The sequence below is a fragment of the Eleginops maclovinus genome, chromosome 23 (assembly GCF_036324505.1).
Source record: "Eleginops maclovinus isolate JMC-PN-2008 ecotype Puerto Natales chromosome 23, JC_Emac_rtc_rv5, whole genome shotgun sequence".
NCBI lineage: Eukaryota > Metazoa > Chordata > Actinopteri > Perciformes > Eleginopidae > Eleginops > Eleginops maclovinus.
Genome location: NC_086371.1, coordinates 21,848,843 through 21,874,045, shown reverse-complemented (window position 1 = coordinate 21,874,045; position 25,203 = coordinate 21,848,843). Strand labels below are relative to the sequence as shown.

The following is a 25,203-nucleotide window of genomic DNA, read 5'->3' as shown; positions in this document are numbered from 1 at the left end:
AATAGCCATCAGCCAGTCAGCTTTATTGACACACCATGATGTTAGCTTGTCAGATACAAGGACAAATATAAAAACAGTAGGAAAAAGCCTTCTCAGTCACTCAGTAGTTTTTTTTAGTAAACCAGGAGACTCTCTCTAGGTCTTTTGAGGGGAAGCCTGTATTGTTTTAGAAAGAATACAAAAATTCCCATCAGTGCTTCTTTAGAACGTTGCTCTATTATATTATATTACTTGTTATTTAGCTGATACTTTAACCAAAAATAACTACATACAGTACATTGCAATACTGTAGACATACAGGAGAAACTAAGGGTTAAGTATCTAGCCTAAGAATCTGTTGACTGCAGGGATTAAGGATTGAACTATCTACCCTCTGATTGACACCCATTTTTCTACTGAGCCTCAGTTGGACCCCACCCCCCTTTCTCTTCATCCATCCATGGCCTTTTCACTTCTGGGAAAGTGTTGTGTAGCTCATAGGGCTACAATGAATCATTTTAAACTTCATTCCTAATGTTGACTTTAAAATTATTATAAAGTTACGGTACAGTAGTCCACCTTTCTCCTCTTTACTCTTTCACACAGAGTGCCGATAATTCCTCCTCTCTAGGTAGGTAAAGGTAGATAGAATAATTTCTCTGAATTCACAACCTATTATATTTGACAATGATATTCTGTTTTAACCGATATCTGTTGAAATTGAAAGTCTACATTTTTATTTGCTCTTCCATGAGAGAGCACTGAAAAAGCATGCATTAATGGAGCGACCCTGTACCAATCCAACCCAATCATAAATTACAATGGACATTCAAAGCTTCATTCCAAAATATTAATAGAAGCTTCAAATGTAAAATAAAAACTGACAAAATCACTTTTATTTTATTTATAAAGCCAGGGTTGTGTATGAACACACAGTAAACAAACACAACGGACAATAGGTGTATAGGATTAGAATCCCAGACTCTAAATCTCCAACCCTAACCCTAACCCAGGCAGAATAAAATGGGAGGGGACATCTCAATGTCAGTAGGTCAAACATATGACTTATAACACACACACACACACAGTCACACACACGACTGAAATCGTACCATCTCCTTTCACCCTCTTCATCTTTTCTCTACATCTATGAACTGCCGCCCTGTCCCTCTCATTAGATCATCCCTCGCTTTCTCTTCAAAGGTCACCGTGAATAAGTGCGCTTGGTAAATAAGTGCAGATTTAGCTGTCTGCAGATGAAGTCTGCATGTTTACTGCCGAATGAGAAATGACGGAGAAGAGTGATGTAGAGGGTGGGAGGAAATTAGAGGAAAATGACAAAGAGAGATTGGCGTTTTCATTTTCTCGCCGAGACGTTCGGGAGACAGAAAGACGCCGTTGTGGACAATAACACGACTGCTTACGTACACCCTCGCATTCACGGAGAGATATGGCATTTAGTAGCCATTGTCTTTTATAAGCAGGGTAAATCTAATTCATGGACTGGAGTGTGACGGCAAACAATGTTAGTTTGTCATCCAAATGTCAGCTGTTTGAATGCAATATGCAAATAGGAATGTATAGACGGAAAGCAGGGCTGCGATCGATTAATTCTCTGAAGGTACATTTGATTTCATTCCCTGAAGAAATCATCTATGACCAAGGGAATAAAACTGAGACGCTACATGTTTATGTGCGACCCCTCTCAACCCGGCGCTGAGCAGGGCCCAGAGGTCTGCAAATCAAACCGCAAGACAGCGGCGAGACGGGTAGACGGAGCGGGTCGCATATCAAACGCGCTTCATCGCGAGGCAAGGGGGTCAGAGTGTGTCGCAAATCAAAGCGACTCTGGCGGGTGAAACAAATCACGGCGGCCCCATCTCGTGTCCCTTCTTGGCCGAGGGTAGAGAAGAAAAAGATTGCTGCTGACATTAAAGCTGAGAGGTAGAATAAATGACGGCTGTCGTCTGACTGTTGACACTAACAGAGGGAGAGAATGGAAAATGATGAGCTCTCTCCGTCTGTTACGATGTGTAGGAGTGCATGCGTACGTACATATGCCTGTGTGTTTGCTTCATTACCGCCACTGCAGACTTGTGTGTCATGCCGCGCTCATATCACCGTGTGTTTCTGTGTGTGGGATTTCACTGTAATGGTATTCCAATTGGTAGGCAGCCATGCAGAAGGGGTGAGTAACGGCCTGGCGATTCTCTGCTCAATATGCCGTCGATTACCGACAGAGAAAGAGAGCGAAGGAGATAGCGCTTGTTTAGTTTAGTTCTCACGAGGGCTGAAGTTTTTCACCCGTTTCCTTTCCTGTTTCGCCCCTTGACATTCCCCTGGAACCTCCCTGCGCGTGTGTTTGAGTGTGTATTCACCTGTGAAATGTATACCGTGTATCCAGCAGCATGCTTGACAAGCTGTGGAGATAGCCGAATAGGTGGCTGCTGACCCTCACACTCCCTTTCCTGCTCGCCTGAGCTGCTCAAACTCGAGCACAAAAGGGGATTGTTACCTGCAACTAAGTCTTTTCTGATCAAAAGAAAAATAGCATTCTGCTTGAAAGTAGCTGTATGAAAGAAACAATAAAGGCCTGGTCACACCAGCCAGCTTTAAGAAAGACAACGTTTTTCAAGCACATTTTGTATGTTTCAATGATAGGAAGTGAGGGGACATGAGACTTGACTTTTGGTGAATTATGACATGAACATTCATTTCATTGTTATAAGAACAAGATACTGGACTCAAAGATGGTGCCCATTTACTCAAATTGAAATTTGCTGGCCAAGCATAGAGGTACATTTTTCCATTATGTGGATTCTCTATGTTCTCCATTCCACCAAAAATTTGCTTATGAGACTGACAACACCATTAGGAATCTTGGACATCAGAAATAAAAAAAACTAACAAATTGTGACATTTTTACAATGCATCGATTAATCTATACAAAATATTGGTAATTTAATTGATAATGAAATGATCATGGGTTCAGTCCTCCTAAAACCAAATTACCATGGAAATCTAATTTAGCCTGACTTGCATGTTCCTGGCTTATTAACCAGTTCACCTAACTATCACCCCTATTCCTTCATGTTGTATGAACTAATACTTTGACTATGACTACTAATACTTCTACTACAACTACTGCTGTTAGCATTTAAAAGTTAGGTACGAAAAATGTGCACAATGCAGTACATTGCATTATGCCACTATTTTGACCCAGTGTCTTTTGCTTCATGAGAGTTAAAGCTATTGTGTAACTAGTGTGTGTGTGTGTGTGTGTGTGTGTGTGTGTGTGTGTGTGTGTGTGTGTGTGTGTGTGTGTGTGTGTGTGTGTGTGTGTGTGTGTGTGTGTGTGTGTGTGTGTGTGTGTGTGTGTGTGTGTGTGTGTGTGTGTGTGTGTGTGTGTGTGCGTGCGTGCGTGCGTGCGTGCGTGCGTGCGTGCGTGCGTGCGTGCGTGCGTGTGTGTGATCTTGACAAATCCCCTGTCATGTTTTCCGATCAATACACCATGTAATCCAGACGAATCGCATCAATATAGAAGATTGCATTTCAATTTCTGCATGATTGACCCTAACAAGAAATAGTAAAAACTTTTTTAGCTTTCTGTGACCCATATGAGAAATGTCCTGCTTCCCCTTCTCGAGAATATCATCCAGCTCTCTGCTCATTAGTCAGTGTTTAACAAAAACACAGCACAAAGGTTTATTTTTGGAGTCTTTGAACACATGACATTGTTTTTGAAGCCCATGATGAGGTGAAAAGGCTCAGATCAGATGCTAATATGGACACCAGCAGGGAGGTATTAATACAGTTTATCATCTTTTGAAGAAAGTTTACTCATTACTTCTTAGGCACTTATTTTACTTAATGTATCTGGTATACAACAGTGGTATACAATAAAAGTAATAAGAGTAAATCTCATGTGAATTAAATAGGAATGGTCTTTGGATGATCACTAGCTTTTGATTTGTTAATGTGCAGATTTCTGTAGCCATTTTTGAAAAACTTTTTTTAAAGTTCTGTTCCACCAAAGACAAATAGTCCGATCTTAAAAAAACACTATAATGTGTAGCATAGTGGTTGGACCAGCGGAAGAGATGCCTATGAAAATGTTACACCTTCTGTATTAAAAAGAATATTGTATCTTGTGTTAAGTAAAAAATATATTTTTTATTGGCTATTTCATAGACTTCAAAGAAGACATTCATTTACCTTCAGGCTGCTACATAATGAAAGATTCAGGGAATGGAAAGCTGAGGAATTTAGCTTTTTTTGAATTAATCTGCCATTTCTTGTATCAAAGCCAACCAAAATAAATGGTTAAAAAAAGGAAATCATTGAAAAATATGAATGAAAATACCTGTAACTCTTAAGGACTTAATTTTGCGATATTTTTTGGGTGGTATGGGAGTTGAGAAGAAACACAGTTACTACTTCAGCAATTATTTATCATACTGTTCATGCGCAGCTCCATAAATAGCAGGGAAATGAAGACGGAGGATTACTAGCAGCAGGATAAGTGGGATAATAACATTTTAAAGGAGCTCAAACTAATGATAAGCACATTAATCTGACATAAATATTACACGTTCTACCCCCTGCGCTCTGTGATTTCTCACTGTCTCACACATACAAACAGCACACACCTGCCAATATCAGTATACAGCACAGTGAGCACACATGATTAGTTGTCAACTGTGAGCGTACGGAATCTAGAGACAAAATGTTACAATTAAAAAGGCATTCATTTATTCCTTACACAGCATAGTTGAATACCTGATTCTGTCAATTAGAACATTCACTGGTCTGTTCTTTTCCGACACCCCAACGCTGCTTAGGATGCTTTAAGCATTGGACTATGAGCCGTCATATTAGTCAGTAGATAGAAGCCCGGAACGCCAGCCAGCCAAAGCTAAACAAACACATTTGTTTTCTTCTATCGGAAAACACAGTGGAATATTTGTGAATATTCACTTATATTCTTTATTGTAAACTGTCCGCAGTAAAAGATGACATAAGCAGAAGAAGACAGACAGGAAGTAAACACTAAAGGGAACACGGTATGGGCTCTGGCAGTGTTTAAATACTGGTTAATGGAAAAGAAAATGTGAACAGACTTGAGCAGTTATAGAAAACCGTGATCAGTGCCACCGTCATTTTGAGTTACATTGCAAAATATTGTGTTTCAATTTATATTTCATTAAGTAAGTATTTGTTTACTAAGCAGGATTATGTGCAGCAAGACAGTCATTATTAAGAATATAACCATGACAGGGTGAACAGGACCTCAACACAAATATCATTTAAATTTCTCGATGTCGCAAGCCCTTTCTCAAAACATCTAAAGACTAACATAACATGATATCAATGATTAGCAACGACCAGGAAAATATAATGCATCAGACTCAAAGGGTAAACATTATAAAACAGCTCAAACCTGGTGGAAAATATAAAGACGACAATTCAGAAGCAGTGGCTCTAGATTAAAAGCCTGATACAACAGAAAGCCTGATCGATTGCTGTAATGACGTTGGAAGGAGAAGTGGTGGTTTAAATGGGTTTCAATGGGGACATATTTGTCCTTATTTTGGCACTTTTGGTTTATTATGACTTATTATTTGAGCTTAGGTTGAATTTCCACAAACTGCAGGCAGATTAACACAAAGTCCTCCGTGGGCGTCCAGGTGGATCATTGATATAAACCCCTGCAGGTCATGCTGCCTCAGGGTCTCCTTTTCGTTAGTGTTCCCTTGAACTCTACACCTTCTCTACAACTCTCTCAATGTGTGCGGAAATCGATACTGAGGTCTTTGCCAATTGCTGCTCACATTGAGCAGGAGCAGCCCTCCTGTGGAGTGAGCTCCTCTCAGCCACTTGTTTCTAAGTTCTCAAAGTTTGGGATGTGTTCGTAGATTAGAGAGGTAGGTCTGAGATTGGATTGTAGGACTTTCATTAATACAGTTTGGGCTTTTCAACTGCAGAGCAAAGACTAGGTTAAGACTGCAGTGCTTCGTATTGGGATACATTATCATAACAGGCATTGTGTGTATCGATTGACAAAGTATTCAACCCGGTTAATCAAAAAACTAGTACTTCAATTGTTTTCTTACCTTTTACTTAAAAAATAACTTCTAGCTCTACATGCAAATAGTGTTTAAATATTATATAATAAATAGTCAGAAATATTCTTTAATATACCACAAGTAAGGAAGTATATGCATATTCAATCATGTTAAATTGTAACAGGAAATTATTATATTGACTTTGCCTTAATATGGGTAAATTGGTTAAAAAGTGGGCCCTTTTACGCCTTTTGGAGTTGTCCTTCTTGAGATATAAACAATTATGAACCTAAAAATGTGTGTAAAAAAATGTGGGATTATTCCTTTACGTATAGTTTTCAGCAGATTATAACATTTTCAGAAGGAAAATACACCATTTACAATTGGCAGCAATGACAAAACTGTTAAAATAATTCAAGTTGGGCTATCAAGAGTCATTACTTTTATTTACCCAGTAGGTTACAACTATAATACATGTTTGATGAGTTATTTAAGAATGATATTGTAGATATGAAGGTCTGAAAAACTGTTTACATGAGTCAGGGTTAGGGTTAGGTGTAGAAATGTATTTTTGGTTATATGAATTAACTTAAGCCTGTGTGATGGCACAGTAATAAACCGGAATCAGTTCCTTATTATTTTATATCACATTGAATTAAACACATTACGTGTCAGCCATTAAGGTATATTTTTTCAGGGAAACTTAAAAGTGACAAATAATGAATGTACTGTAATTGTTGGTGTATAGGCTGAGTGGCACAACATAAATTGGCTCATTATTCCTCTAGACACAGTTATGATAGAGTTGCATTTGCATCTTCATATCATCTATCTTTCTGTGCTCCATCTTCCTCCAGCCATCCCTGTCCGTCTCTGTGTGGTTCTGCCTTCATCTCCTTCAAACTATCACCACTCCACCTCCCCCCGCTGTTTGGTAAAGATGACTGAGTGTGAAGATATGATGGAATATTTCCTGTCATCATTATGAATTAGCCTCTGCACGGACCCACACGCACACACTGATACAGAACACGTAGCAGGCGTGCGTACACACAGTGGGAGGCCCATGCATCATATCAAGGTCTCTTTGAAGCGCAGTCACAGCGATGTCGTTCATCTCTGTCGGCTATCAACGAGGAGACGGCCACACAGTATAACACAGCGCAAACAGGGCGTTTACACGAGGGGGGATAGGAGCATCTGAGACAATGTCTCATTAGCCAGATGTCCATAAATATGGATATATTAATAATATAATATATTCATAAATATACTGCATGCATGAAGGCTTGTTTCGGTCCACTATTGTAATGGTTTTTTGTTTTTTGCAATCGGTCCATAGAGATAAGCAAAAGCTGGCCCCAATCATGTCAGATCTTTCAAACATTGTTTTGAGAGACTCATCACCCGAGTTGTGGCAGTGGGTAATAGCCTAAGAAGGCCTTATTGTGCTTTTTCTTTCCTGTAGTCTGGCGTATATGACTTTGTGCATGTTAATTGTCTGCAAAGGCTAAAATCCTAAAGTCCCCCCGCTGCCTGAACAACTCCATTGAACTCCTTTGTTTTCTTCTGTGAAATAGCCACATCATTATGTCACACTTGCGCTTCTATTGACTAGCGCTCTAACACATTGTACGCAGTAAGCTGAGGGGCAGAGCATCTCTAAACTGTTGACCAATCACAACAGAGCCGGCCAGTTATCCAATCAAAGCAGATTGGGCTATGGTTTTAGACAGAGGGTGAAAAGAGGTGCTGCAGCACAGGCAGTATGAGGAAAAAAAAGAGCTTGTTGAACATTATAGCATGTAAACATGTCACAGTAGAGACACAAAATACAAATATGAAACCTGAGAATGAGCATAATAGGGCCCTTTTAAGGAGAATCATATGAGTGAACCGGAACAGACTAAGCTGATCTTTAAAGTGTGTTCCCGACCTTAGAAACATTACTTTTTTTAGACAAAAAGTTGCCATTGTTTACTTGGAAAAACATTTATCCCCATGTCTTACTTGCCTAAAAACATACCTGGAGGGAAATTCAGTCTCACTCACACAAGCAAGGGAGACTCTATATACAGTTCAATGTATTCAGGCCACCCTAAGCTTAAAGAGCCTGCAGTTATAGCCCAGCTCTAAAAGCCACAACACAACAGCTCAGTCGCTCATGCATGGCCTGTTAGCCTCAACATGCAATGCCTTTGGCATGCAACAAATGCTGCCATGTAATACACACAATTCTGACGTCTTCAGTTAAAACAAGACAGTGGGGTCTGGTCATATTTATACATTCATGGAGTAAAAGCCGCTGTTTGTTGAGTTAAGGTTGGACATGGAGGGGATAGTTATGAATAAAACATGAAGATGAGTCTAGCTTTGTTGGAAATAATAATTGTTAAAGGTAGATGTGCTAAAACATCTTAATGATCTGATAGTGCGCTGTTGCATTTACTGAAAGGGTTCTTGGAATGCTCAGATCTTCGCCAATGGTGTTCCAATTAGTACAAAATAATTTGTGTATATGGGCCCCAATGATAAAATAATAATGATTGATGTAAGTAGATTTTGTGCTCGATAAATTAATTATTATAACTAAGTGATTTACCCTAAATGCAACTAAGAAGAGTTTAAGGATTTAATGTGACTAAAACAGATGTAAGCAGTACATTTGACTAACTATAACACAAAGTATAAGCAGTAAATGCGACTAAAAGGCTTTATTTATTGTGAAATGCTAAAATAAATAGTATTTATTCTTTTATGTGGAAATGCAGTTTCTGGAAAAAAAGCCCATATTTATTTCTTGCTATGGTAAAAAGGCTAGAAAGACAGTTTTACATCAGCTTTGTAATTAACAGTCAACCCACATCATCACAGCCATCACAGCTTAATGTTGAGATGCTGGTCACATCACTATTTTGGTTGTGTGTCTCCCAAAAAAACACTTACCTAGAATTTTTTTTCTGCAAGTGCAAAGTGTGGTTATTTCAGCATGACCTGATATATGACCCTTTCATACTTATATGCATCACAACACACTGAGTTTTACAATGTCAGAAATGCTTAAAGGGTTTATTGCAGTGTTTCATTGACCGAGTTTGCTGAGTCATGCTTAGAAGGCATGGTGGAGTTTCTGACCCTACGGCATGCGATGCAATAGCCCCTGGCTAACACTCAAACAAACATACAGCTGATATAATTTGTTGGTTTGCATTATTATACAAAATACAATATTTTAACACATCTGTGAGGAAATTAGATCAGTGTTGGCCCTTGAATTTGTCTGAAGTTGTTTCACAACACTTTCTCATACAGTTACCAGCACATGAAGTTAATGATCACACCATGCATTGCATGCTTTACGGACAATCAGCAGCAATCAAAACAACCTTCTTAAAGAAAAAGCAACACAACACTTTAAAAAAAGTGTTCAACTTATTAACATTTCAAGACAAATGCCTTATTATAGTCTACAAGAAATATAAATATTCCCACCAATACAATACTAATTAAAACATATGATTATTTTATGCTTTAAAACATTGCCATGGCTGTGTATAAATTAGTTTTGGGATCAACATCTGTTTCCGGATCCCTTTTGGGTCCAGTGTGGTGTCTGACTATAGCTTATATTTATTAGCAGAATCATTTGTTCTTCTTATTGTTCTTATTTCGGGGGCAGATTAGGTCAAACGTAAATGCATCTTAGAAAAACATGGACAAGCCACATCTTCTCTTAATGCTGTTGGTTCTGAAACTGATTTTGAGAGATGAGACAGGAGGGGGTAAAAGAAGAGTTAAAAGAGTCACATATTGGAGTAAAATGCACCAGACTCTTAGGGTCATTGGTTGTGTTAACTCCAGCTGTCAGAACATATTCTTACAACTGTATGACGAACATTGTGGTCTATGGAGGGACGTGTGTGTTACGTGCCTGGACAGCGGAAACCAAGAATTTGTCCTGACCCTTGAAATTAAAAGTTTGGATAAGAATGGCTGACACTTTATTGTTTACATTGCAGTTATAATTTCTTTAATATAACTCAGCCCTGCCTCTCTACTTTCCACATACAAAATTATTAAAGTTACATTTTGGTCTTCATTATTTCTATAAACACTTGATTAGAAATTAGGTTATATTTTAGACAATAACATGACAAAAAAATAAATAAAACAAATACAGTACTATTTGAAACTCTGCCAGCTAGTTTTGTGCTCTTCGTTCACTTTGCTTTTTAAGTATACAATCTCATATAAAGTTATATTAGATAAGCATGTTCTCTCTCAGGGTTATTATCTACATTTGTCGTGTTGTGGAGAGTCTTCCTTGAATAGTTAGGTCTAGTGTGCTCCAAAAAAGGGCAACCAGCAACAGGCCACTTCACTCACTCCCCATGAGGCAAGCACATTTTTTGTCAAGCACAAACACAGGGAAAATCTGAGTCTGTTACCATGGGAACAGGCATGTCTACAATGCCTTTAAAAGAAAGGCACAGGTAACCCAGGGTTGTGTTGGAAAGTCATACTTCTCTGTTAAAAAACATGCATCATATGGTGTTTTAATGACTAAATGAACCATGGCTACGCCCCACATAAGTTCATCAAAACAGCTGTCAATATGTTGAGTTTCCCAAAAGTTAAATATTAAACAAAAAATGCTTGTTGGTGTGAAAGCTGCTTATGTTGTTGACCTGTCTGGGAAATTGCAATAGCCCAAGGACAAGGGGATAAGGCAACAGTCTTTTGCAAAAAAAGCCACATCTCCAAAGTCATATTGTGTCGGTTTGATTCTCATTGTGTGACTTTTTTGTCATAGCCTCTGGTCTTTTTACAATTATTTTCACCTGTTTCTAGAAACAGACGTTTTAAAAGATGAATTAACTCGAGGAAGAGGAAAAATAATCAGGAAAATGCCAAGTCTCCTTAAAAAAAAAAAAGCACACAAAGACCTTTAATGATTTCTCTAAGTTATATCCTAACAATAACTGTCTGAGAGTAAGTGGGAGTGAGAGAATGTAAAAGGAGTAGAAGGTGAACTGAACTGACCTGAAGCTGTTGGACTTACAATTGGAGTTTAAATTGGAAACCTCAAAGTAACTCGCTCAATTAAACAGAAGTTTACAAGAAAAACAACAGGACTGGTCTGAAGACTGGTCAACAGAAGGCAAATATTGATTTTGATACAATATCATCTCAAGCCTCCAAGTAACATTGATTGTTAGCCCAAATTGCTTAATTTGTTCTCTGTCACGTAGGTTTTAAAGTTGAGGCAGGGGGTGAAGTAAATGTGTATTAATGTATATACATATTTGTTTGTTGAGTGCATAACTATTGGCTAGTGGCTAACGTACAAATGACTTTTTTATATTCCTTGTATAAAACAACAGTATACTCATTGTATATAAAACTGATCAATTTGGGGTTATGCACTCATTGATGATGCTTAATGGAATAAATGAATATCAATTATGTATAACAAATACATTATTGATAATCCTGTGATCTAAGTGACACAAGCCAACTGTAGAAAATTATGAACAGTTAATTAAACAAAGTTACCCATACTTTGTTTTCTTCTTTATATATATTTATGTAGTACTATACTATATTTATAGTATGTAGTTGTGTTCTAAACAGAACAATTGTGTCCTGCTTTGCCCCTCATAGATAAAGCCTGGAAAGAGAGCTTTGTGCTGGATGTTTTGCTGAGTCATTTGTGGTCAGAGAGGGACACAGAGGTCAAAGTAGACAGTCTCTATCACACACAAGTTTCTATATACACATATATTTCAGTAAGATACTGAACTTTACTGTGACCTCTTTTCTTTCCAACATTCTTTATATAAATGCTTTCCTGCATTTTTTTCACTTCTTCTGTCATGTCAGACAAAAAGGAGTATTTGATCTGCTCTCCTCTTAGACCCTGAGACGACACTGTGTTTACATCAATATGATAATTTGTCATGGCTCCAAAATAAATTCATATTGTGTGCCTTTCCAAGTGTATGAACTTTAACATGATTAACACCTTGTGTGTGCTGAACTTTAAACTCTTACCAGGTCGTCATCATCTTTCTCAGTTATTTTTTTTCTCTCTTGAGTGATGACTCCTGTCAAAGTCCTGTCTGCGTTGTTTATTTTATAATGTATGACGATGACCAGCGCTGACTGCTGTGTGTCTGTGGGCGACTCGTCCAGCCTTCATGACGTTCCAACTAATGGATCCCTATCAGCTCCGGTCACATCACAGCCCCCTTGATGCAACTTCTTTCTTTTATCTGCTCCCTGCAACTCAAGGACCATAATTCAATGGGCAATGGATGGGTTTTCAAAAGCATGTCTCCAATATGTGGCAGTATAATTTGGTTGGTGTGTTATGCTGGTAGCGAGTAAGGTAATCCTGAACTGCTAGGTTCAAGAAGAGATGAGGATTTGGCTGCAAAGGACTGGTAATGTTAACCTTCACCCATAGATAGTTTTTAAGATAGTCTATAGCCTCAACCATGCTGCAAAGCAATGACATTATCTTTAACTGTTTCTTGGAGCCATAAAGGGTGCTGGCTAACAGACACATCTATCTCTACTAGTACCTGGGGGTGAAGGATCTGGCGCAATCTATTACAAAAAACCTATAGACCTGGGCTGTGGTCCAGAAATATTTTCTCCTGACGAAAGTTGACTGAAATGACCCAGAAGTACCCAAGTGTCAGCTATGAAAAGAGCTGTTCAGATTCTGTATATGCTAAGCAAAGGTGTTTTACATGAATCGTGTCTCCTTTAGAATTAGGTGCACTGGACAGTCTTTCAGAAGGTGAAGGAGATAATGTGGTCCGTTCGTTGTGTACGTCAGCAACAATAGGAGTGTTGGCACATTCATATTCTCTAAAAACCGTGCTTGACTCTTCCTAAATTCTTATGAATTCTCCTTCATATCTTACCACATTACGTTTCCACTGAGTTCATGGAAAAAAGACTTTGCAATCTCAAGTCTTTTCTCAATGCAAACCAGGAGCGGACACTCTGGAGCCTATTAAACAAAACAAGACTTTAATCGTGAACAGCAGCATGGGCCATGATTGTGAGAAAATGGTATGTACTTTGTTGAAAATATGAGGAGAAAAACTGTAACATCAGGAATCCTTTTATTTCAAGTTATTTTTTTGTTTTGTTAAAATACACCTGGATGAACATTTGCTGCTGTTCGAGACGTTGAAAAAAATCCCCTTTTCCTCTTGTTTTTACAGTTCCACTTAACCATATCATTTCTCATTCTGTTACACAGTGTTTCAGTCGTATATCCTTGAAATTGTAAAAAAAACAAAAAAACAGAAATGAATTCTCACAAGATTGACTGCAGCATGTATTTCTCTGAAGTGTATATAGGCATGGAATAATTAACTCATCTTATAACTTGTAAAAGTTCCACTTTCTTATTTCCTTCTCAATGCATTTCACAAGGAGTTCACTTATTATATGCAACTCATTCTGAACTGGAATAGATTATTACTTTTGAACATTCACATAAGGTGGACTTGTCATTTTCGCTTTAGTAAATCAAATTTTGTCATTCACACTTCTGAAATCTATATGGTGATCTTTTGATGCTTCATATTGGAGAAAGTGCTGCCTTAAGAAATAAGATAAAACTTTTATGATTTCTTCCGGAGAAGATGTCATAGAGGTCACTGACAGGCTGTGAAAATTTCATCAGTCTGAGGTTACATTTCCTTTACTTTCTAATAAGGTTGAAAGTTTTTTTAACTTCTTGGCTGAAATTCTACCTCATTTAAGTTGATCACAGGTCTGTTACAAATGAGAAGGAAGTTTGGACTTGAAGTGTTTGGATTCTCATATTAAGTTATTTGATTAAATGTATTTCCTTTTATAGTGGTTTGTATAGGCAAACACAAATTAGAATACACCAGTCAAGCTACAATCAAACACTATTCTGGGTTATTTCTTAATGAATTGAATTGTAATTGTATTGATGTAATAGATGATAAAAATGTCCCATCAGGGCATCCACATATGAAGTATTTATTCGGAGGATATTATTTTATAAAGGCATTTTAGCTGCTAGTGGGTTTCATTTCTATGACGACAATATCTTGACAACATATCACCGGTCTTACACCGTTGTACAATAGACAAGCATCGCCCTTTTGCTTTTTCATGTGTTTTTGTGTTCCTACCTTGTTTCTTTACATGTCACTTAGCTAACACTTTTAGCCAAAGCAAATGACTCACGCCTAATAGCGTTAACATGCATACGGGATCAATATGGTTTAGTATCTTACCAAGGGAAACTTGAATACATCGACTGCAGGGGTTGGGGATGGAACCACCAACCCTCTGATTGGCAGACAACCACTTACCCCCTGGGGAGCCACCCCCTTAATGTTACTTAACTAAAAGCACTACAGGATGCCGCCCCAAACATTAGAAGCATGTTGAAAAAAGACACTGTGAAATGCTTTAAATGTTCAAATGCTGTATAAAGACCCTCAGCCTTAGAATGACTTCAGTTCAAGCATTCTAATATTTATATTTACTGCTGTATTGGATGCGTCCTCTACAAAATATGTATTCAACAAGTCCACCTACTGGAGATCTAACTTCATATGAAAGTCTTTGAATCATAAAACCAAAACACATCAATATACAATGTTGAGAATGTGAACAATGGACATCCATCTAGAAGCACATCTCGTACTCACCTTTTAGTTTGGCTTTCTGAAATTAGCAAGTGGCTAATTGATGCCAAAGCTTTATTCCAGACATTGTTTTCAGCAGTTAGATTGTATGTTATGAAGTCAAACTTGTATGGCATTGTCTGAATGACCCTTGCATCACAACCGCTCTCTTTCCAGAAAGGTTGATACTAATAACTAGCAGCATGTTAGCGAACAGCGGCGCTCCTATTAACATGTTATCTCTCCTTAACTAGCTGGTCAATGTTGGCCACATGTTTGCCCTAGTTTTAACTTCAGCACTCCATACTTTACTCTGTGATCAATCCACTCAGCATTCCCATTTGGGGAAGCTTTTATCCAGAAACACATTGCATGTTCAATGGAATGTGTGCAAGACAACTGTGCAGCTTGTGGTATTGGTTGGTAGATTTACTGTAAGTTAGTTTTGCCCTAGGCTAACAGGACAAGGGAGGCAAAGGTGGGAGGATAGAGTGATGAGGGGAGGATTGAAAAAGGGAGAGAAAGGGTATTGATGTGATATAAAGTGGGAGGAAGACATGTGGAAGAGGATAAAGCTGTGGGAGGAATCAAGAGACGAACATGTATGGAGATAATGGGAGAACATTAAGACAGAGAAAAAGGGGGGAGAAAGTGGTAGAATAATGAGGGAGAGGAAGATGGAGAGAGTAACGAGTTAAAAGGAATGGATAGAGTGCTCTTTAGTCTCCTCCAACGCTTGTTTGAATAACACTATTGATTTGTTGATACTACAGAGCTTCCATATCAGCTCACTATGAACCAACCTCGACCCCCCCCCCCCCACACACACACACACACACACACACAACATAAACATTTACACATGACAACAAACATTTCATGAGTGTAGTACATTTGTATCTCTGTGTCAATCCAATGACTTAAGTGTATTTTTGTGGGTGGGTGGCCCCAGACAATGTGTTAGATCTTGTGAAAAAAACGGTCAATCTGGAGGTCAATCTCCATCCAGTGAATAATGCAGACCGTGTCAGGCTTTATACAGCAAACACACAAACACATGGGCACAAACGCAGATAAGCACATATTGCTGTCCAACATATTATAAAATATAAGTGTTTGGGTGATACTTCAATGTGGTTGTCTTTGTTTACACATTGTTTTTGTTTCGGCATTTTATGGATTTTATGATGCATTTCTTTTGCTTGAATTTAGGATTTTTTACTTTGGTCTGTTGGTCCAGACTGAAAACTCTTAACAACTATTGGATAAATTGACATGTAAATTGATGCAGCCATTCATTGATTCCAGAGGATAAACCCTAATGACTGAAGAGATTCCCTGACTTTGATTTAGCGCCACCTGCAGGTCAAACTTTTAATTGATCAAGAGATACCACTAAAATGTGTGCCATGGATGGCAGACAATTGTCCGTGTGTCATGTTTTCTAAGTGCTAGTAGCTAACCAAACTAGCAGCTTATGGTGCTAACAGCGCAAACAGCAGCCTGATACTGACAGAGATAACAATGATAACCTTGGGGGGAACAACAGAGTTGGTGTACAGCTGCCTTCACATGTTGGCATTTTGTTGATCGTGAGGTAGCTACAGCTTGTAACTTTTGTCTCTATGGTTACCTCCCGTACTGTTATCTGATTGGGTGGTACCTAGTGGGCCAAACAACAACTTCCATTCACACAATGGGTATTTAACTCATTAAAAAAAAGAATGTATCAATTGGTTTCATTATCACTTCAAAGGTACCGGTATCATCTTGTTTTCCTAGCCCTTTCTACCAATGCGTTGATATTTGTGTAAGTAAAATGTCTTAGTTACTATTGAGTAGACCCATTCATGTTCATCTGAGGATGAACCAAAATAACTTTGGCAATCCTTTACATTTTTTATCCCAGGATTTTGTTTATTTTATCAGGAACACATATTTTAATTGTTATTGTGTGTAAACTTCCCATTTTAGAACCGTCTTTTGGAAACATAAAGTGTTATAGAATAACGTTGCATTGCAAGTTAAATGTGACGCCTTTGTAGGTTAGCCATTTGTGTAATTACTGTGATTTAAAAAGCCCTTTGGGGGGATGATTGAGACTTCTTCCATAAGCCTACATGCCTCGAGCCACCCCACCCCCTCCCCTGTCATCTTAGGCTTTAACATGCTAGCAGTGATTGTTCCAGCGGACTGCTGTGCTAATACAGACTTCTTAGTGGTTGATCTTAGTTGCTTGCTTTAATCATGCAAATGTGTCAAATAGAACATGATCTCATGGTGGAGTATAAAAAGCAATAGCACTTAGAGTGAAGAGAACAACAAAGTATTTGGCCAAATGTGGTGGAGTGTAATCCTTTCTGTCAGACAGGCAGTGTACATTCCAGAAGGAATATAGGGTCTCTAAAAGATTGACACTTGTGTCAAAATATATCTGTTTCTCTTCTATGTCACTTTTGCTTTATCTCCCAAATACACACATACAGGGCTTTGCACACAAACAGACACGCTCATATATAAAGATATATATCTCATAAAAATCTCTCCAAGTTTTGTCAGTTCCCTCCTTTTTGCTTTGATATAACCTGGACACGCTGAACTGCAAAACACACACACAAATATGCCACAAAGCCATAGAGAGAGACATGCATTCTCACTGAAATAAAGTCTGCCGCACACGCACACACACACGCACATGTACACAAATACTGTCACGCAGATAGGGTCTAGTGGGAGGCTGGTTGACTGGTAGAGATTATGTCAGGCCTGTCTTTGTCAATCAGGATCAAACTCCGCCCCCAAACCTCTGACCTCATCATCTTCGTGACAAGCAAAGGCTGTCAGAGAACTGTGCTGAAGCGGCAACTTCACTAAGGCGCAGACCTTGTGTGTGTGTGTGTGTGTGTGTTTGTGTGTGTTTGCAGTGGGGGGAGTGTGCATACATTTTTTCTGCATGGTACATATGTGAAATATGTAGGCAGAATAACTTAAGGGAAAAGACCCACAGGAAATTAAAATTTTATGCACTTTGACTTTTTTTAATTTTACTTACATTTTATAACCAGCAAATGTTTACAAAACCCCATGCATTGATGGGGATCTACACTTTAAACAAAATTACCAGCTTAAGTTTATATAAAAATGTTGCCAAACTATTTTAGATAGTGTAGAGAAGTGTTAGTAGTTGTAGAAGGGATATGAAATGAGCCTTGTTATTAACATAATTTATTCCTTAATATCAGATCTATTAATATTAATGAAGTAAGAAACATGGGTTGATTGTGCAGCAGTATGATAATGCATTTGCAGTTATCTCAAAATGCATTTAAATGTCTATGAGGAACAATTTGTCATTAGGAAAAGTAATAAGTAATTACACTAATTAGCACAATTTAGTTAAATGGAATAAAACAAACTAGGTAAATGTATTTTCATAAAATAAAATGTATTTTCTAGACTAGGAATTTAGGAACCTGATTAATAATAAATTATTAGCTATACAGTTAACTTCCATATTTGTATCTAGTAAAGGTTAAAGTATTTCAGAGTTTGTTCATCATAGGTTGGCAGTAAACACTCTTGTAAAACATAAATCAAACTTTGACATCCACGATATGAAGGCTGCCATCCTGAATCAGTTTTGCTGAGCTTCCTGCTTCCATCAGCATTCAGCGTTACTCTGTTTTTGCTTTACTCTGAGCTTACACCACCTATTAAAATACATGGTGCCACCATGCAGGATCAAACTGTCTTCTCATCTATGTTTGCTCTGAAAACCCTAAGGACATGGAGCAGTGTTTGAACCCCCATCTGACCTATTTTTAGCTGTGTAATGTTTTTAGATATGAATAGCTAATGCATAGCATGCTAATCAAGGTTCCACTCATGCTTCTTGGTTGCTAGTGCGCTAGCATGGTATCTACTTTGGTTTTGGTTGTAGGAGGCAAGCATTGCTTTCATTGCTAGCATCAAACAGAGACACAAACTGTGGCCTGGTGTTCTTTTACCCTCCCCGAGGCAAAAGTATGACTCAGATCAAGCCCTTTTTTTCTTTGCACCAAATACCATTACACTGTGGCAAAAATGTTGCACTTAACAAGCATGTCAATGTCTGATTTAGCCTGAAAATGTTACAACAAGTGAAAACAATCCGTCATCTGTGGTGAGTTCACAATGCGTCTGTCTTGCGTGAGGTTAAATAAGATACCTCATTTCATAATTCAGCTCTGCAAATGCCAAATGAGTAACTCCCTCAACCTAGTTTCTAAAAGAATCACAGCCCTAAAGGCCTTGTTATACTGGCACTTTTATCCTGCTGCAATGAAACTGCTCAGTGGCAAACAGCAGAAGAGTATGAGTGTGCTCGGAAGCTTTGATTAACCAACAATAAAGACTAAAACTAGCTAGCTACTGTGTGCCTCATGCACATGGTAAAGCACAATTGGATGAGTAACAGGGTTTGGGGGTTTCTATTGACTTTTAAGGAAAAATTAGGTAGAACTGGGAACCATAAGAGATTGAGGAGCATGGAAATATATAATCAACACAATGTTAACCTTTAACTGTGGTAGAAATATGGCAAGCTGTGAGCCCCTTTTCCAAATAAAGATCAAATCTTGAACACTTGTGTTTAGCCCTTAATGAAAATGTGTCCCTTCAGTTTAATTCACTTCAATGATTATAAAGCCAAGCTGGTGGAAAGTGTTACTCATGCATTGTTGATTCTGAGCCAGAGGTGTTGAGATCTGAGATGAAGTAAAAAGATTAGTTTTTTTACGTTGTTAGCGGTATTAGCGCTGTTAGTACCGTTAGCTGCTAGCTGCAGGCTCAGTCGTTCCCCTGTGAAGTCAATCCTGTTTACATTTTTTCAAGCTGGGAAAAGATTAGTCTGCTAGCTGCCTGCTTAGCCTTCACCATGTGGAGGCAATCCTCCAACTGTAGATATGCTCTGGTTATTTTGTTACCAACAAAGAAAATACCCACTGATTTACAGAGGTGTTTTAGGTCCATGGGGAAGTGTTTTTGTTCCAAATTGTGTGTTTTTCGGGAATGACACAGAAGTTGTAATCATGTTTTTTTTTACAGAAACAATTGGCCTGACAGTCTTTCTGGCGAATTTCGGTTACGCCTGAAGCTAAGTCTCTTCCTTATAAATTATTGTGTTCATTTTACTTGTTTTTTTATGTAAAACCATTACTTTTAGTGAAGTTAAGCAAACTTGTTGGTGTTTTGAACAGGGTAAACACAATTATAAGCAATTGTATGACTAAAGCAGACCTTGATGAAGGTAGAACTTCAATTTAGGAATTCTGGTCAGTTTCTTGGGCTGCAGGCATAATATAATTAAGCTGTCATGTGCAGTTTGCAGTGTGAAGTTACTTTTTTTTACTTTGCTCTTGAAGGTGAAAGTGTATACACAATGCACAGAGAGTGGGGCGTTGAGGATTCAACAGTGGCTCAAAGCGTAATGTTGAGCCAAGCTGTCCTTCTGGGTTGTTTCGACCATACGCACCAGAGAGATTCTGGACTCATAGATACGGTATGTTTTGAAGCAGAGAGCCTGGGAAATACTACGGCATTGTGACCATTGTGTCATTACATGATTAGTTTTAGGAATGTGTGAGAAAGTAATCTAATTCAACCAGGGTCAAAATCAATAGATATCTTAACATAGTACCTTCATCTTAATATCCACTGTAATGTAATTAAGGAGATTTATGTGTTTGGTCCTGCATGTAATGAGGGTCAAGGACTTCGAAGTAAATCTAGATGCAAGATTTTTCCCACCATTATTATCTTTAACATACAGTATGTTAAGCTAGCGTGCTTGAAACATACCCACACACACACACACACACACACACACACACACACACACACACACACACACACACACACACACACACACACACACACACACACACACACACACACACACACACACACACACACCCTGTGGGAACTACCATATGCATCAGTTTGCTGATCTGAGCTGATTTAGGCCTTTTATTATTCATCACCTGAGATATGATGGGGGTTCCTCGCTATGCACTGCTATCTGGAATGACATTTAATTTTCTTGGCACATCTGTTTTATTCGTGATTTTATTATTTTCCTTTCTCTTTTCATATGTTATCAAATGACAACCAACTATTTAATAAGAGAACCAGATTTTCTCTTGAGAGTATACATATTTTTGCATTTTGAAGAACGTTGCAATGTCAGTAAATGTCTTAAAGCTAAATAAATGACATTATTCCCCAAAAGTCAATACACACCTTAAATATAGGATCTTCAGAAAAAACTAACCCAACATCTGATGACAAAAAAAGGAAAAGAGCTTTAAATGGTCAAATCTTTAGGTTTTTATTAAAAAACTAATAATTTTCCACAATTCAAATGTGTTTCTTTTTTATTTTTATTTAAAGTTCTGTGTCATTATTTAATTAAAAGAGGTTATATTTTTACCATTCGGTTTTGTGTCTCCGGCCAGATTGAATGATACTTGGTTGAAGGGTTGATCATGGATCATGAGTGGATTCTAACCACAAGGCGGATACAAAAATGATCTTTCACTTCCGTTAATATTGCAAGCATTGTTGGGTCTTCACTCTCCCCTTCCCTGTACTTTAAGTTGTATTTGTATTTGAAGGTCTTATACACTGTCGTTGTGTGTGACAGTTTCAATGTATATATGTTTTTTGTAACTATTAACCATGACATAATGTTCAATTACTCAGTGAGAAGTGTACTTGAGGAATGGTCATTTCTACTGCCCCTCAAAAAAGAAACTTTATACCCTCGCTTTATTGGTGTCACAGATCTACAGCTGTGTAGTTGAGATAAAAATGAAGGTCAACTTTAAAGATGGCTGTGTCTTTTTAATATATCTATTAAGCACATTATGTACCGCTTTCATGGTACTCTTTAATGACCTTTCTCTCCGCATGAGCGATTATACTCCTTGAAACACTTTTAAAACTCCTGCTGTGTTTGATTGAGCTGTGAGTTCTCCTGGGGTTCCCCAATGGTTCCTGACACTCCATACACACACACACACACACACACACACACACACACACACACACACACACACACACACACACACACACACACACACACACACACACACACACACACAATGCACAAAGGCATACACACATTACCCTATACAGTAAGCCCTGTGCATGCCCACTCATCCTGATGTGTGCTTCCCAAAAGACGGAGTTGAGTAAAACTGTCAAATCCCAGAGACGCAGTGGTGTTCTGGGTCGGGTGGTGTGGAGCTGAAGAGATACACACACACACACACACACACACACACACACACACACACACACACACACACACACACACACACACACACACACACACACACACACAATTCAGCCCAGAGTGCCGAGGTAAGCGGGTATTTGACAGCAGACCTTCAGGGAGACAGAAGAGCTTTTACTGTCCGGGGGTGGGGGGTGCAGAGGGGAAGGAAATGACAGAGGAGTAGGAAGTGAACACAAGGTTGTATTGAGTGCAGCTAAGAGAAGAAGACTGGCAATAACTTAGGTAGCGTTTTTTTTTTTTAATATTAGTCATGTTGTACATTGTTTTGTAATGATTTAGGCCTTTAGGAATGAAATAGCTTTTATTGCTGGAGTATTAATTGGTAATGCTAGTGGATTTTCTTGCTCTGTCGTGATATTTAATGGATGGCGTTAGTAGAAGAAAAATCCACTCAGCTTTTATATTGTGAATCACTTAGTCACTTATAGACTTTAAGATGCGTCATTCCCATGTGTTGTGGATGAACTGTATAATGTGGTGTATGTGGTGGGTGTTGTGTCATATGCCATTGCCAAAGACACATTTCCATTTCATGCATATTAATTGCTAATGTGAGTGATCTGATTTGCAATTTGTCAAATATGTCTTGCATTACATTTTCAAAACTCTTTCTCTTGTCATACCTCAAGATCAGCAAACTGACTTTCGATCAGTTCTTTTAATATTCCAGAACTGGTGTCAATTAGGGATATTCTTGAAAATACTTTTGGAACTGTAGTCCAGGAATCTTTAGGGGTCCTTGTGGATGGGACCGACCCAACCTTAATGGGGACAAAGAGTGCACATTTTCAAGTTCAAACTTTATTTTATCTCATTCTGATGAGTGTCTGAATGTACCAACCTTTGTTCTTCTGGTCCAGCAGCGTTTTCTTTAAGCCCATATCGACTGATTTTTTTCCGGGAGAAATTGCTACGGTAGTTCTCAAGTCGTGGTTGAAGATAATATGGGCTACATTCGATTTCGACATAGGATTGGAAGCTCAATCTCAAATGATTGCTGAACCCAATGTCTTTTGATGTACATAGAAAACAAAATACTGATTATGTTGTGTTATTTCAGTGTTTGTGGGTAGTATAATGGTTAACAAGCAATGAAAAAGTACCTTTTACATATGTACCATGTAAGAAATGTAAAAAGCGCAGACTTCCGCCAAGGCCAAATGGCATGTTCTGCAATAACTTGTGTTTCTGCACCGTGATTCAGATCCAGTTCCAAGTGTAATGGGGTCGCTTAAGGCTACACCATTTCACAAGTTATATGAACATTGGGACAGTAACTTTTCCATACTAACAACAGTCAAACCGACCAAACATGGCCTTCAAGGAGGTTTAAATATATTTAAATGTTGCATAGGAAAGAACATCAAATGTCATTTTGTGCAATGTCTCACTTTCACAACCATTTTACTTCTTAGTTAAATACTAAACCAAGGCCAAAAAGTTGTTTTCCTTGAGAATCAACTCACTAAACTTACGTAGTTAAATGTGTGCCTTTTTGGAGATATCTGAAGGACGAAGCAGCTATTTAAGGTCTGCTTGAATCATGTCGTCACTCCACTTCTTTGATTGTTGTCTCAAAAGGTAAGGAATGGCCATCATAACATCCTCCTGGCTGCATCCTACGTCTTCCCTGATCTGTTTGCATTCTAAATGCAATGAATTATTCACATGGGGATAAAGATACACATATTTCAGTGGTGCACCACTGAAATATATTTTATTTGACCATTTCTTTAACTAACACAAAGCAGTGGTTTAGATGACACAGCAACCGGACATTAGAAGAACACAATTGAAAGTAAGCATCAAACATGAGGACATTTTCAGTTTTGGAAACAGTGACATTTCAGTGAGAGAAAGAAAGTAGAGTAAGCTAGAGTAAGTGTCTGTCAAACAGTAAGTTGCTGCTTTGGTTCTCGATGAAAGTAGGACCTGGAACAAGAGTTCAAGGAGAGAGAAATGGTGTGTGGTTGTGTGTGTGTGTGTGTCTTTGATTTGTCACATTTGTGTGTGTGTGTGTGTGTGTGTGTGTGTGTGTGTGTGTGTGTGTGTGTGTGTGTGTGTGTGTGTGTGTGTGTGTGTGTGTGTGTGTGTGTGTGTGTGTGTGTGTGTGTGTTACACCCCCACAGTGACAGGCTGCTGTCCTCCACCTGCGTCCTGAATATTAATGAAAAGCTGAATGCTGGCTCTGTCTGGGTTGTTGTTGATTTCAATGCTAATAATACTGTTTACTTGTGTTTTAGCACCAATAACTGAATCAGGCACCTGTGACTTTGTAATTAATTATATTGCATCAATTGTTACAACCACGCCAGAAAATTGGCAGTTATGTCGAATTAAAATGAACAGCAGGCAAATCCTGTAATCTCACTGTTTGATTTTCCTTTCTAATATCTATGTTTTTTCTGTCTTTATGTTTGCAGTATGGGAGTCTGCAAGTTAGTAATCACAGCTTGAATTCTTTCCACACTAGAAGAAGTAGAAAAAGTAAAGAGGCCCCTGGGAAAGAGAGTTTTGCCAACAAACATACTCTTAAACCTAATTGATTCTACTTTGCTGAGGATGATCAAACAAAAGACAGCCTGGGATTCTTCAAGAATCCTTTAAAGTGTGTATATTTTTAATGAGCTATAATGTTTCAAAGAAGCCTTTGATTCTTTTAAATTAAATAAAAAAGTAAAAAGAAGAAAGTATAAAGGAACGCATTACCATTCTTTTAAAGTTGCTGCTATCAAGCATTTCATGCATTTTTTTGGATAATTGTATTGTGTGCTTTTTTTCATCATTGGGACACGGGTGAGATTGATATTAAGAAACTCAAGAGTTTATTTGATTATATCTAATTATATATGCTGTATGAGTAACATTGCATTCAGATCAAGGAGTCTGCATTTCTTTAAAAGTTGGTAATACATTTTATTTTAAAATGTTTTTTGTTTTTTTAACGATAACTTAGATATTGTTTCGATTTTATTATCATGTGTTGCAACTGTCACAAAACCTCACAATATTTGACTGGCTGGCTGACTGCCTGGTTGTGTTAGTTGATTGTTTGATATGTTATGGTATCAGGATGGCAGGTTAGCAGGCTAATGTTAGCATGAAATTTAAAACCATAGCTGTAGACAAT

General features: G+C 38.1%; 1 protein-coding gene across 4 annotated transcripts in view; it reads left to right on the top strand.

Annotated features, from left to right (window-relative positions):
- Nucleotides 1-25,203, top strand: part of il1rapl2 (interleukin 1 receptor accessory protein-like 2) — a 398,203-nt gene that overhangs the window by 129,138 nt on the left and 243,862 nt on the right. Inside the window, exon 1 of one of the 4 annotated variants that reach the window (XM_063876304.1) lies at nucleotides 20,106-20,273. The exons of the other annotated variants lie outside the window; for them this stretch is intronic. The gene's annotated coding sequence lies outside the window, so the exon portion shown is untranslated. Of the gene's footprint in view, nucleotides 1-20,105; nucleotides 20,274-25,203 lie in introns of those variants that run through there. 4 annotated transcript variants of the gene reach the window in all.